This window comes from Passer montanus, unplaced genomic scaffold (genome assembly GCF_014805655.1).
Source record: "Passer montanus isolate IOZ18808 unplaced genomic scaffold, ASM1480565v1 scaffold23, whole genome shotgun sequence".
Classification (NCBI taxonomy): domain Eukaryota; kingdom Metazoa; phylum Chordata; class Aves; order Passeriformes; family Passeridae; genus Passer; species Passer montanus.
In genome coordinates, this window is record NW_024366926.1 from 1370783 (window position 1) to 1384105 (window position 13323).

Here is a 13323-nt window from a genome sequence, read left to right on the forward strand (position 1 = left end):
CACTCCACCATCATAGCCCCCAGTTAAAAGGTGAGCACACCCTCCCTAAAAGCATTTTATGTTCACGTGTCTCTTTCTGGTCACTCCTGTGCCATGTCAGCTGAAGGAGAAGCAGAACTAGGGTCAAGAACACTTCAGCAAGTAACTGGTTACCTTCAGTGACCAGAAAGCCAGCTAAAAACTTGTAAGCACCTTTTACTGACATTGCTGCACCCAAAATGAAAAAGGGAAAACCAAGTTAAGTTGTTCATCCAAAAGGATTCAAAACCAGCAAACATGTATATGTTACTTACCTACATAAAACTTCAGAAAAACATTATGTTTAGAGTTGTTTTTGTTTTTTTTTTAAAAGCACCAACTAGTAGCAAACAACACTGGGCACTCTCCAGGTTTTAGGCAGGCTACAAAAAGAGAAAGTGACATTAACTAGGACTAAAACTTCAGAAAAATAGATACACAAGCAAAAGAAAAATAATCCAAAGACAGCAGGTCCTGGATCTGTGGACACTTTGAGACTGTGCTGAGCACGTTCATGTTCACAGAGTTCAATTTATCTAATTTAAGAGAGGCAAGGTATCCTGAGAATATAAATTTCTTCTGCTATGAATGACAGAGGTCATTAACAGCATAAAACAGCATCAAGAACAAACCAGGAAAATCTACCTTTTCATATTAACTCCCTTCGCAGTGAGGTGAGTCTGTGTTTTCTCTAAGTCACTATCTAAAGAGGAGAACATCAGCATGCCCAAGGGAAAGGAGGTTATCACCTGCAGTCAGACAGGCCCTACTATTTCACATTACTGTAGTCAAAACAGCAGAGAAGCCTTGCCACCCATATCCCAAAAATGCATCATCTCCCTCTATATGACCATCATGGCTCTGCACTGCTGCTTTCTTGATTTTTTGTTCTTTATTTCCACAAAGAAGACAAGGACACCTTTTTTGCCTTGTTTGTAACCTTCAGGTTTATCTATGACCTGCACCAACACCATCCTGCATTTCAAAAGCAACATGTTTCATCAGTGCAGGAAACCAAATGAAGTTTAAATCAGGGTCTCTCACAAGCTCAAGCAGCTCCATCTTTGCCAAAGCACAAATTGTTTGAGGATTTCATTTTGCAGAATAAGGTGCATTCTGGAAAGTATGAATTACATGAGTTGACTGCTAAAACAATCAGCACCACGGTTTATTCCATTTGCAAAGCCAATTCAGTAGAGCTGGGTGAAAGCTACAACTGTGACTTTTATTATTTTACAACTACCAGTTATGGATAATTTTTCCCAAGGAATCATACAACCAATCACTAGAACAGACACTGCAGAAAAGACAGTGTAAGGCAATTAAATTAATCCAGCCTCTTAGTAACTTCATACTTCCTCTTTATCTTCACCCCTAACTACACCCTTACTTTTTCATCTTATCTTGATCAGATAATTATTTGAAAAATAACTCTGCTTTTCTAAGTTGGAAGGTAGAATCTCTAGGTATCAACCACATAGAAAGCCATTTTTATATAAAGTTGTGTGGTTTATCAGCTTGATCCATCATTCACCCAAATTTAGGAAGCAAATTTAATTAGAACAGATGTAGATGGAATAGGATTCTTCAGATTCTCTTCCAACAGGCACAGTGGTTCTCAAGACAATAGTTCAACCTTTACAAATGGAAAAAGATACTTAACCTTTTAACAAACTAGATTAGCCAGTACAAATAGACAGCATTGTAGCAACAGTTGGGTTATCTAGAAAACAAAAAGAACTTCATGCTTTGGGAGTTTGCAGAACAGATGCCCTGATTATTGTCTTGTGACCTGACTTCTCTTCTTATATTAGCTCTGGCAAAGCTTTTCTAATTCTTCACTTTTTTGTTTTCAATTATTCCTTTGTCTTTTCGAAGACATAATACTGCTGGTGCCCCTCAGAGCTGTTAAGTGTAAATAGCAAGACTCATCAAAAACATTTATTTGACCTTGCATTTCCTAACAAAACAGTCAAATGCCCTGGAAGTTTCAAATAAATTAAAAAATCACTTTATACATACAATTTTCAAGTTGACACAAGGAAAAAAAATCCAGCACAGATAACAGATGTCAGACATTGTTTGTGGAAGGCATTCAGCTTCACAGCAATAGGCTGTGCAAAAGGAATCATAACAAAACACGTACAAAACACACTAAAGCCTAAATGCACCAACACACTTTGCCTCTTAGGATGATGAAATTTGCCACGTGTTTCAGCAAAACAAACAAGAAAATCGCTAATCCAGTTGCTATTTGTGACTCGGCGCTGTAAGAGAGCAGCATCACCCACCTACCTCGTGCACCAAGGCGTGCTGAAGAGTCTAAGTATCAGCTACCGAGATATCAACCATCACCAAGTGTCCTTGGCCAGGATCTGGGAGAAAGCTCCAGAGCAGCAGCTCATCCAGAACAGGTGAGATCCCCACACAAATACCTGCAGCAGGAGCAGGGAAGCGGCAGCAGGGCTCCTCTGCCCTACGCCAAGAGCTAAGTGGAACCGCAGCTGACCCGATGGCTCTGTCACAGGCTCACCGCAGCCCTCCAGCTCAGCCCACGCCAAAGGGACATGGACCCAAACCTACAAATAAATAAAAACTAAACTTGGACACCCCCGCTTTGCACAGACAGAGGAACAACTTCACTGTGATGCTTTCCCTTGCAGAGCGCTTGCAGTTATATTTCACCAGGAACTAAAACACGTTTCCAGCATTCCAGCTCTCTGCTAAATTGGATGCAGATGACAAAGGGTTTTTTCCAAACATATGGAAGACAGCGCAGCTGAAATCTCAGCTAGGCCTTGAGAGATCCTGTACATAAGGCATTAAGCTTTCTACAACACACAAGGAATCTAGGCGGCAACTATTATGATTTCATTTCAGAGTGTGATTTAAGATGATATTACGAGACACAAATGTTAAAAGAAACTAATAAAAGCCTTTCATGTACTCTCAAATAAAGTCAGATGTTCATATGCCATGTATGTATCTGGACAACCTCTGCTTTCAATGGAAGCCTGATCTCCACTTCAAAGAGAGGAAATTAGACAAAAGGGAAAAGAATGTACACCTCTCAGTATTGGAAGCCCCAGGAAACCCAAGACCAAAGGACTAAATCCATCACTTTCCCAACACCCTCAAGACAGACAAGCCTACAAGATGTTTAACCAAGAGAGAAATCAAAAGCACAAGCATTTGCAGTCCTTGCTCTCAGCCACCAGTACATAAACCCAGCTCATTCTGTTTTTTGAGTAGTTACAGCATAGCAAAAAACATTTCTGTACATCCACTGCTAATGTAACTTCTGCCGATTGCTGTGAAAAGAAGCCATTCCCTCCAGCAAGTGTAGGTGGCTTTCTTGTTTTAATAACTGTTGCAGGCAGGATGTGTGTTTAATTTTTTCAATGTTTAGTCTGTCCTCAAATATTAACAACAGTGACCACCGTGACTGAAATCAAAACATTAAAAGTAGAGTTAAGTCCCAGCTTCCCATGTTTTTGTCCCCCCCCCTCCATTCTGAAAGTATTTCTACACATTAGAAATTATTTAATGGTGAACAAATTCTTCTTCTGATGCTCCATCCTTTGGTACACAGTTTAATAGGAACTAGTTTTATCTGTAAGCTCTGCAGGAAGTAGTTTTGACACTTGGAAGAAGTAAATTTTTCATGATACCTGTAGTATCTCAGATTGCTGTAGTACTTGCTGATTACTCAGAATTCTCTCTATCCATACTCTGAGTTGATGCCTTAGTCCTTATACAGAATATGTTTGAAACTTCTCCAAAGGAGCAATTATTTCTGCCTTCAGTGGCACAAAAATACTGTGAATAGCTTGAAAGTTCAACCATTACCACTGCACTTCCAAGACACATTGATGCTTGAAGACTGTCAAATATTTCTTATCAGACATCTACACACTTCACTGGGACAATCTATGTGACCAAAACACATTAATATGGCTACTATTACCAATTTAGCCATTATTAATCCTGTTCACACTGAGACAGATTTCAGATAGCTAATGAAGAAGTTGCATAAGTTTATTTCCAAAATCCTTCAAAAGTTATCTGTGCATTGCTAACTCTTCCTCCTCCTCAACTCCAATGACAAATCAGATATTACTAAATTCGTCTGGAACCTTCACCAAAACTCACTGAAAAATACAGTCAGTTTTAAAGCTAAGTGCAAGACATAGAGAGCTAAATCACCATTAAGTACTTCTACTTAATTTCCATCACTATTATCAGATCTCTGCAGAGACTGCACCAAAGTTACCCCTAGGCTTGAAATTAACCAATGTTTTCTTCTGGTAGAATGGGAAAAAACCCAGGAAGCAGTTTTAATTTAAAAAAAAAAAAAAGACTTCTTTTACACACTAAGTAAATCATTGAAAAATTACACTTGCAATAATTCACACCATTATTAAAGTTTGTTGAACAACCTATAAAGTTTAAATATTTTCCTTTTTTAAACTATAGAGTGTTTTTGTAGGTTTGTTTTGGGAGGGTTTTTTTGAGTTATTCTAAAACCATTTTGAAAAACTAGTATGAATGGAAATGAAGCCTAAGTTCATTTTCTGGATCCAAGAAACTGCAGGTGGAAGAGGAGTGTGTGTGACTGATGTCAAAGCATCTCCTTTTGCCCTGCCCCCTCTTCAAACTCTCCTTTTGTAATTTCACCTCAGTGTATTTTCTCCTGCTCGAAACTGGCAAGTGAACATTCCCTTTATAAATATTTTTGTACAAGGGAAATACATTCCCAGGAACCTACTAGGCAATTATTTGGTTACTCCTCTTCCATGCAGCTCAGTCACACAGCTTATCCTGCACAAACACCCACGCAAGGGATCCAAGCACAACACTGGCACAGCTGTGCTCAGCCCTTCACAGCGCACACCTGGCTCCACAGCACAGGAATGTAGGGTTAAAACTCCACCTGCCCCTCTCAAGCTGTGCCAGGGAAGCTAAAACCAGTCCACCTTCTGTCCCCACCTCCTAACAGACCTGTACACCAGAAAGGACAGCGTAAGAAAATCATCCTGTGCACTCTAAGTGCTTCATTTCTCCACAAAGGGTGACAAAAAGCACCCTGCCTGCTGTCCCAAGAGGGAATTTTCATTTGCTGGTTCTGTAATAAAAGTGACAATATCTACCACAGTCACAGGTACACAATTTATGGCAGAAAATGGCACAACAGAAACTGAACTACATTAGATAAAAGAGAAGTAGATATATTTGTCTTGGCAATGACCTAGTAGTAAATTTCTGTATGTGAATTACTGCCAAATCCAGGTACAAGCTCAAGTACATATAAGAGCTCCTGAGAAGATGAGAAGCACCCTTTTAAGACTGTTAAAAGTGCAATTATTATTGCATTCCTACTGAGCCTTAGCAAATTGTGAAGAACCCCCCTCACCTTTCTCAGGCTTTTCTCATCCCAAACTTGAATCTGAGTCCTACTTTTCATTTAACCTCATCATTTCAGATACATTCCATTATCTCAAAGTGAACACACACTATATTATTTACCACATTAGTTTACAACACGCTCTCAAAATCAAGCAGTGGTTGCACCAATAGAAAGCCAACAGCATGAAAAAGTGACACATTTCACAACAGCTGCCCTGTACAGGCAGAACTCAACTTCAACTCGGACCAGATGCTGAGGGGAACCTCACTGTGTCCCCATGCCACAGTTTATATGGAAGACTAAGCCACAATTTATCCTTTGAATTGCTCAATTGTGAAGAATACAAAGTGAAAGGAGCAGGCAGAACTCAACTTCAGCTCAGAGCAGATGCTGAACCTGACCGTGTCCCCATGCCACAGTTTATATGGAGGACTAAGCCACAATTTATCCTTTGAATTGCTCAATTGTGAAGAATACAAAGTGAAAGGAAAAGAAGAAAACAGATGTTGTCACCACAGCTGATTGACAAAGTAATATCTAGACACATCTGGATATCATGAAAGCTAAATATTTTTAACATGACTTCCAGTTCTCTCTGGCAAATACGCATTAGATGTCCTAATAGCTAATCCCAAGTTATTTGGACTAGTTTAGAAATACACAGCAAAAAACACAACCACCAGGGAAAAAAAGAGGGGAGGGCAGAAATTTCCTGCTGGAAAAAAATCCCTTGATAAGAAGCACAGTGCACAATGGAACTAAATTCAGAAACAGTTGTAAGATTTCAACACAGCCTTCCCGAACAAAGCTGGTTTTATCATCTTCACTATGGTTCACTGGAGAATTTTACTTTATTTTTCCTGCAAGGAAGGAAGGACATAAGTAGCTCTCACAGCACCATGACATTTCCTGAGAGACTGCCAAGGAAACTGGCGTTTCCCAAAAGATATCTCAAGTGTGGGACCCGGGGGTATCCGGGCATAATTCACCTCATGGTCCAGATTTCCAGAAGAACCTACCATTCAAACAGCCCATTAAAGTTCAAATCTGCAAAGCAAAACCGTAACAACAAGCTGTACTAGCACCCTTGAATTAAAAAAAAAAGAAGTCTCAGATAGTAGTAATTTGGAAGTGATGAAACAATTTGTAAAACTAACATTTTATCAAAACAAATATGAATTTTCCCTTCCTATTCCAAGGCAGTGAGGTGATTGCTCTTGGACAGCTTGCCTTTAAGATTTATAATACAATCTGATCCTCATGAGAACTGCAAAAATCACATTTGAAGGACAGAATAAACAGAGAAGACACCGCAACTCTGACCTATTTCTTGCAAGATTCACATTTGAAAAATACTATTTACCTTCTCAGATAAAAACAGCATGGAAGGAATACAGCATAAATATAGATCTTTTTTCTGCACTAAGTTCCCTAAGAGTGGTAACATATAACAAGCCATTTACAAACTTGCTTTCCAATTCAATATGGAAAATAATATGCCGTATCAACATATCAACATCTTGTTTACCAAATTCCATTCTTCTTCACTGGAAACAACAAAGCCAGCTTGGCAGGCATTCAGGGGAACAGAGATGAGCATTTGGATGCACTGACACCCTGACAGCCAAGAATACAAACATTCCACAAATGTTGGAAGGGTGCAAACAGCAAGGAGCAAGAACAACTTTAAAGGGGTGGGGGGTGACACACGTCAGCTCACTAAGGCACGCAAATCAGTGGCTCAAGAAACACATCAGTGGTATCACCCGCAGCAACAGAAACCAAAGTTTCCTTCCCACAACAAGCCTGAGTGAGCAAATAGCCCCTTGTTGAGAGAACAAAAACAAGCACCACCTTTCTGCTGCATAGCAAAAGCCTCCACGAGTTCAGTGAGGACTGCTGCTCTGAAATCAAATAATTTGTTCAGAGCCAGAAATTCATGTACACCATTCAACACAAATTCAGCTCGTCCATGCTCTACATCTGCATCCAAATTTGTACTATAAAAAGGTACCCTGAATTGTAATCAAACATTTTTGTCATCTTTTTGTCATCCAGATGACAATTCCATAAACCCAAAGCTGACAGTAAAAATTCTACAAACCATCTCACTAATTAATTCCACTCTACGGAAAGACATCATCCCATAATTTTATACTGTTTTGTATTATGACATCACCTACCCTGCACAGGTCAAACCAAATATTCAAGCACATGAACAAACCTGTGGATATGTGATAGACAAAACAGCAGTAATGATAAGCATTTTTACCTGTGAGCAATTAAAATAATTTTTATTCCATGAACTGCATGACTTCATTTGCACGAAGTTTTCCTCTTTCAGTCTGCAGATTGTCACAAACAAGTGGAATTACCATAAAACTGTGTTGCAGATTTTTCAACTCACTATTGACTCAATACTCGGACTATTTTACTCTGCTCCCATGGTGGCTCTTTTATTGGTATGTGTTGCCTTTTTTCTCGGCAATGCTTTTTCTGCCTCTTTATTTGGTTTCAGATATTGAGCACAACATAAATGGAAACTTTCTTTAGGGAAAAATAATCTGAACTATCAAAACCCCAGTGCAAATGGATCTTCTGGTCATGAACAAGATCCCTCATGCAAACAGAATGCCAGACAAGTGTCAGCAACACTTTAGATAAAGAACATCAATACTTAGTCCAATGGTGATAGCTTTTTTTGAAAGAAAGATGTGTTAACACAAATTGGTAAAATAGCATGGACTGTGGAGCTGCTGCCACCAAACTCTACAGCAAGTCAACGTGCTGAACAACAGTAAGCCAAAAAAATGTGGAGACACAAATATCCACACCTAACTGTTCTGAGTTTTCTGCACAGCAGCCACTGGGTTTTATAAGGTCTCTGGCAATTTTTAAGAACCCATCTGAAAACAAATGTGGCAAAACTGCAAAACATCCTGCTACAGAGAGAGGACAGGTGGTGCTCAGTGGAAAAGGCCCACAGTTTCACCATACATGAAAACAGATCCTAAACCTGCTAATGAAATTCTCAGAGCCCTCTCCTGTATTAAACCTGTGCCCAGTACATCACCTAACTGAACACACACAGTAATGAAATATTATTTCTTCTGGTCCATCATACATGGAGTCTGCAATTACAATCAGCTCTCAGGTAGTTACAAACACAAAGGCTCTTGGAAGCTTGTCCTCTGTCATCTGCAGACTTTTTTCATTTGCCAGCCCTTCACACCCACCAACAGGCCAGTCAAGAACGATAAAAAATTACAGTATATTGTATTTAGCCATCACACCAGCTTACAAGAGTCTTTTGTACTTTGACAGCAACTAAAACTTTCCTGATACACAGTTCATCCATTTTAGCTGCAAAAAACCCACCACAAAACTAGCACAACTCTGCAAAAAAAGCCTAAATTATCCTGGAGATCTTATTATTAATAATTGAGAAGCAACTGAACCATTCATAACATACTTTAGAATTGTTTTAATGCTTAAGTCTATTTATGTGGCTTTTAAACTTATCACCATATGCTAACTGATAACAGGAAACTATGGATGGTTAATTGAAACAAAGAGGGACCCATTTTCATCATTGCTCAAAAAAAAGCAGCAGTTTCAAGCTCACCATAACATTTAAGAAAATTCTCAAGGCACTAAAACACTTGAGATCATTTGTAATCACTTTATTTAACTTTCCATTCGCCATCCCACATGCTCAAATTAACGAAGCATTTCTGTAAAATACCACCCTGAACCATGCCATGTTTTCCCAAGGTCTACAGCAAGACAAAATACAGTCTTTTGCTTGGTGTTTGTAATCAATAACACTACACTACAGTGTCTGCTGATTGCAGAGAATTTATTTTCTTTCAAGGGAACACTTGCCAACAGTCCAAATTTACTATTTCCTTTTCACAAATGCCTTAGAAAGTTTAACAGTGGCGTGGAGTCACACATTCATGCTACTAAATGACATTGAGCACGACAATTAAGAAGAAGCAAATGCAGTAAGCCAGCTTGAGTAAGGTGAAGTCAAAAGGCACCAAAGCTGAGAAAGACAGAATTACTAATTTTCTACTACCAAGGAGATTCCTGCCCACCTTCAGAACAATTAAGAAGAAGAAAATGCAGTAAGCCAGCTGGAGTAAGGTGAAGTCAAATGGCACAAAAGCTGAGAAAGACACAGAATTACTAATTTTCTACTACCAAGGAGATTCCTGCCCACCTTCAGCTCTGCAAATGACATAATTCATAATTCCATTTAAATTTTTCATCTGTATGGACAACCAGAATAACATTTTTTAAAACAGTTCAACAACTACACTTTTTGAGGAGGCAACTCGAAGTGTCTTATTTTTCCTATGTTTTTAAGACTCCACAATTCATTTTCAGCAGAGTTTTGTAGAACCCTATTCTTACACATCATTTTGCAGACAGCCATGCTCACTTATATCTCTGCAAATCAAGGTAATTTTACAAGATTTTCCCAGAGTAAACTAGCATTGCCTATGGCAGACCAATGGGCGACAAGAGATAAATTGGTAGAAAAATATTACAACTAGAAAATTAAGCACTTTTAGACTGTGTATAAGAAAATATAGAACACTAAAAATATAACGATATGGCAACAAGAATCAATCACAAACATCTGAAAGTCATTTGTTAGCTGATGAAATGGTGCCAAGTCAAACAAAAAAGATGTAATTCACTCATAAAGCCAAATTTAAGCCTAGATGCAACTAGCAGGAACTGGCAACATCAGATCTAGGACTGTGTTTTGATGATCTGTGAGACAAAGCAGCTCTGATGCATCTACTAATACACAAAACATTCAACAAAAATCCCTGCCACCTTGTCCATGGACTTTTTATCTGAACAAGAACACTTTATCAAGGTTATTCAATCCCGTCTTGTGTAAATGTTTAAAACCAAGGCCTCCTTCCCCATTCCCCACCTCACAGGACAGTACTTCGGTATTACTCCCCCATCTCTAGAATACCTACTATGAGAAATTATTCCATCCCTTATTTACTGATTCACAAAATTCATGTTTATTATGAAAAATGAACAACCATTCTAATGTTACAAAGGAATCCAAAGGTCTTCGTGAGAGATGCTACTTAATAGTAAAGCTTTTTTTATTATTCCAAAGGTAATTTAAACCGATTAAACTGACAGTATTATTAGCATATTCACACTATGTCATACACTAAATTAAACAGTGCCAGCAAAAAAATAACACAGACCACTCCAAGCCATCAGCAATTTTACCCTGTGCTCTTTTGTCAGGATGGCAAATGAGTATCATCTTAGAATTCTGTAACCTTTTCATGACAACTTGGTAAACACAAACATATTTTCACAAAAGCTTTCAGCTAAACACCCATTTGTTCTGTAGAGATGGAGCACTGTCTGCAGAGGTGTTTCAGCACTACCATCACCAAAAATATGACGGGTAAACACAAACATTTTCACAACAGCTTTCAGCTAAATGCCCATTTGTTCCGTAGAGATGGAACACTGTCTGCAGAGGTGTTTCAGCACTACCATCACCAAAAATATGACAAGTTAGAGCTTAAAAATCTTCTCCAAAGAGCTCTGTTAAATTTTAATGGCTTGTTAAAGCGGGAAAAATTACAGGATTGTGTCCCAGTTTCCACACTACTTTACTTTTTCCTATCTTATTAGCCTTAAAAAAAAATTAAAAATCTGCAAATGACAGGCTAGCCAAAAAACAGTTTCTTTTTATTCCACTTTCAATGAGTTTCAGAACAAACTATTTGCTCTTATCAGTTTCCAAGCAATCTGTCTAGGCATCCAAGTTAATCAACAAGAACCATTCAAGCCTCCTTGCTTTTAAACATACCCAAACTGAAAAGCTTGTTTAACTGGCCTATTAGGCTCTGTGATTGATTTCTTGACATTTCCAATAAATCATCTTTCTGGTTTTGTGATAAGACTTCAATCCTTCACTGCTTGCAATCTATGTATCAGATGCCAAAAAAGCTAAAATCTACTTCTTCTGGACCTCCAACAGCACACACAGCTTGCTTCTGAGCTCAAGTTCTCATCCTGTTTTTTAAGCACAGATACTAACTTCACATTAATTTACAGAGGACTTCCTACCACCAGCTCCACACTAAATATTTTCCAAGTAGGCATCCAAGACTGCTGTACTGTCATGCCATGGACAATACTCAAGATATGCTGTCTGAAACTGCCAGCAATCTCTCCATGCAAATCTGCTACTTGATTTTCACGTTTCTAGGGAATTCCTTAATACTTAACAAAGCTCAGTAACACAGTAAAAAGTGTTCCACAAGAGAAAGACGTAGATTTAACAAGAAGCATCACGTGAATTTTCTGAGTGCAAGACTGCTTTGCATAAAATACCTGCAAAACCATCTCTCACCATGGACCTCTGATCCTCAGCTAGAGGAGAATGAACCATATGAGTCAGCACAGAACACGACACTGCACAGGCGCATTACTCTTTTTCAGGTACATGACACAGGAGTCTTGTGACACACACAGTCCAACATGTGGCACCTCCATGACTCAGAAGAAAAATTCTAAACTTTTTCTCCAAGGAGAAAGTACAAAAAGAAGAGCAGTGATCTTGCAGCTCATATTTTACTCTCCCAAGAGACATGTTGTATAGAAAGCTGTTGGATATTTTATGGTATTAGAAAATAAGTATGAATTAACTTATGTTTATAACTCGGTGCTATCACAGGTCTCAGACACCAAGCTTTGGCTTATTTCTGTACAATCCCTCCAGCCTAAGACACTCAGTTTCAAGGCACAGGAGGGTATTCAGCTCCTTCATGGTACATCATCGTGCCACAACGGCAAGCTCAGTTAACAGAGCTAGTTTTCCTCAGAAGTCTAAGTTCATGGGACACCAGAGGCTTGACCCAGGTGTGCATTTTAAGCAGCATAGCTTCCTACAAAATATCTCTTCTGAGCTATTAACCCTTCCTTCCTCCTCCTAAAAGGCTGTAGGCTTGGTGCACTACCCAGCAGCACAGACCTGCCCTTGCCAGACTAGAAATTATTGCCTTTCCTGGATATTTCCACCAGGTAATTCACAATATTTTTTTCACTACTTACTGGACACCTAAATAATGTACAAAACACTGCGTTGTCATATGTGGAGTAACAATACCTATTATGTTGTTTTGGCTAATCTGCCATTTTTTCTAGCAGTTCCTACAAAAGTAAGAAATGGTAAAACTCACGTTTCAGAGCCTTCCTGTGGGTGCTGGGAGATGAACATCTCCGAAGCAGTGCCCCTGGAGTGACACCAACAAACATGACACAAACATCTGAAGGGAGCCAGAGGGAATTTATGATTTTATTTCCAATGCTGACAGGGGATCATGCCTATGCCCAACTCGCCTTCTGCCCTTTCCCAGTTGCCAAGGAAAGGTGTCAGAGGCACATGCATTGTACAGCAGTGCTGCACAGAGGCTTAATCTCGTTACGTGATAAACAGTCTTGTCACTGAATGTGCCACGTGCTGCATGCTCAACTGGCTGCTTTAGTCCTTTCCTGGTGTCAGCTGAGAGCTCTGGGAGCCCAGCCTGACAGCACAAGGCAGGAATTCAGCACATGGGAATCCAGCACATACTAAACAGGAGACCAGCTGAATGCAAGAAACTTGAAGAGTGTGCATGAGAAACTCCCAAGCTCCCCAGCTCACAATATCATCATCATCATCACAGCTGTCCCTGCTCACTGCCCACAAGTGTCCCTGTCCCCTCATGCCTGGCAGAAGGCAGCATTTCAAGGGACCAGCTACTCCCATACAAAGAGCCACTGACCACAGCAAAAGGCAGAGCCAACAACCCCTTCCCAGTGTGGTAAATCCTACCAGTAATACCAGGTGACCAATT

The 13323-nt window shown here is 39.4% G+C and overlaps 1 protein-coding gene across 4 annotated transcripts in view; it reads right to left on the reverse strand.

The window, feature by feature from the left end:
- The window catches only part of ARHGAP24 (Rho GTPase activating protein 24), a 245854-nt gene that overhangs the window by 163414 nt on the left and 69117 nt on the right, over positions 1-13323 (reverse strand). Inside the window, exon 1 of one of the 4 annotated variants that reach the window (XM_039710487.1) lies at positions 2454-2468. The exons of 2 other annotated variants lie outside the window; for them this stretch is intronic. The gene's annotated coding sequence lies outside the window, so the exon portion shown is untranslated. Of the gene's footprint in view, positions 1-2313; positions 2332-2453; positions 2469-13323 lie in introns of those variants that run through there. One more of the 4 variants, XM_039710488.1, reaches the window with a different exon arrangement.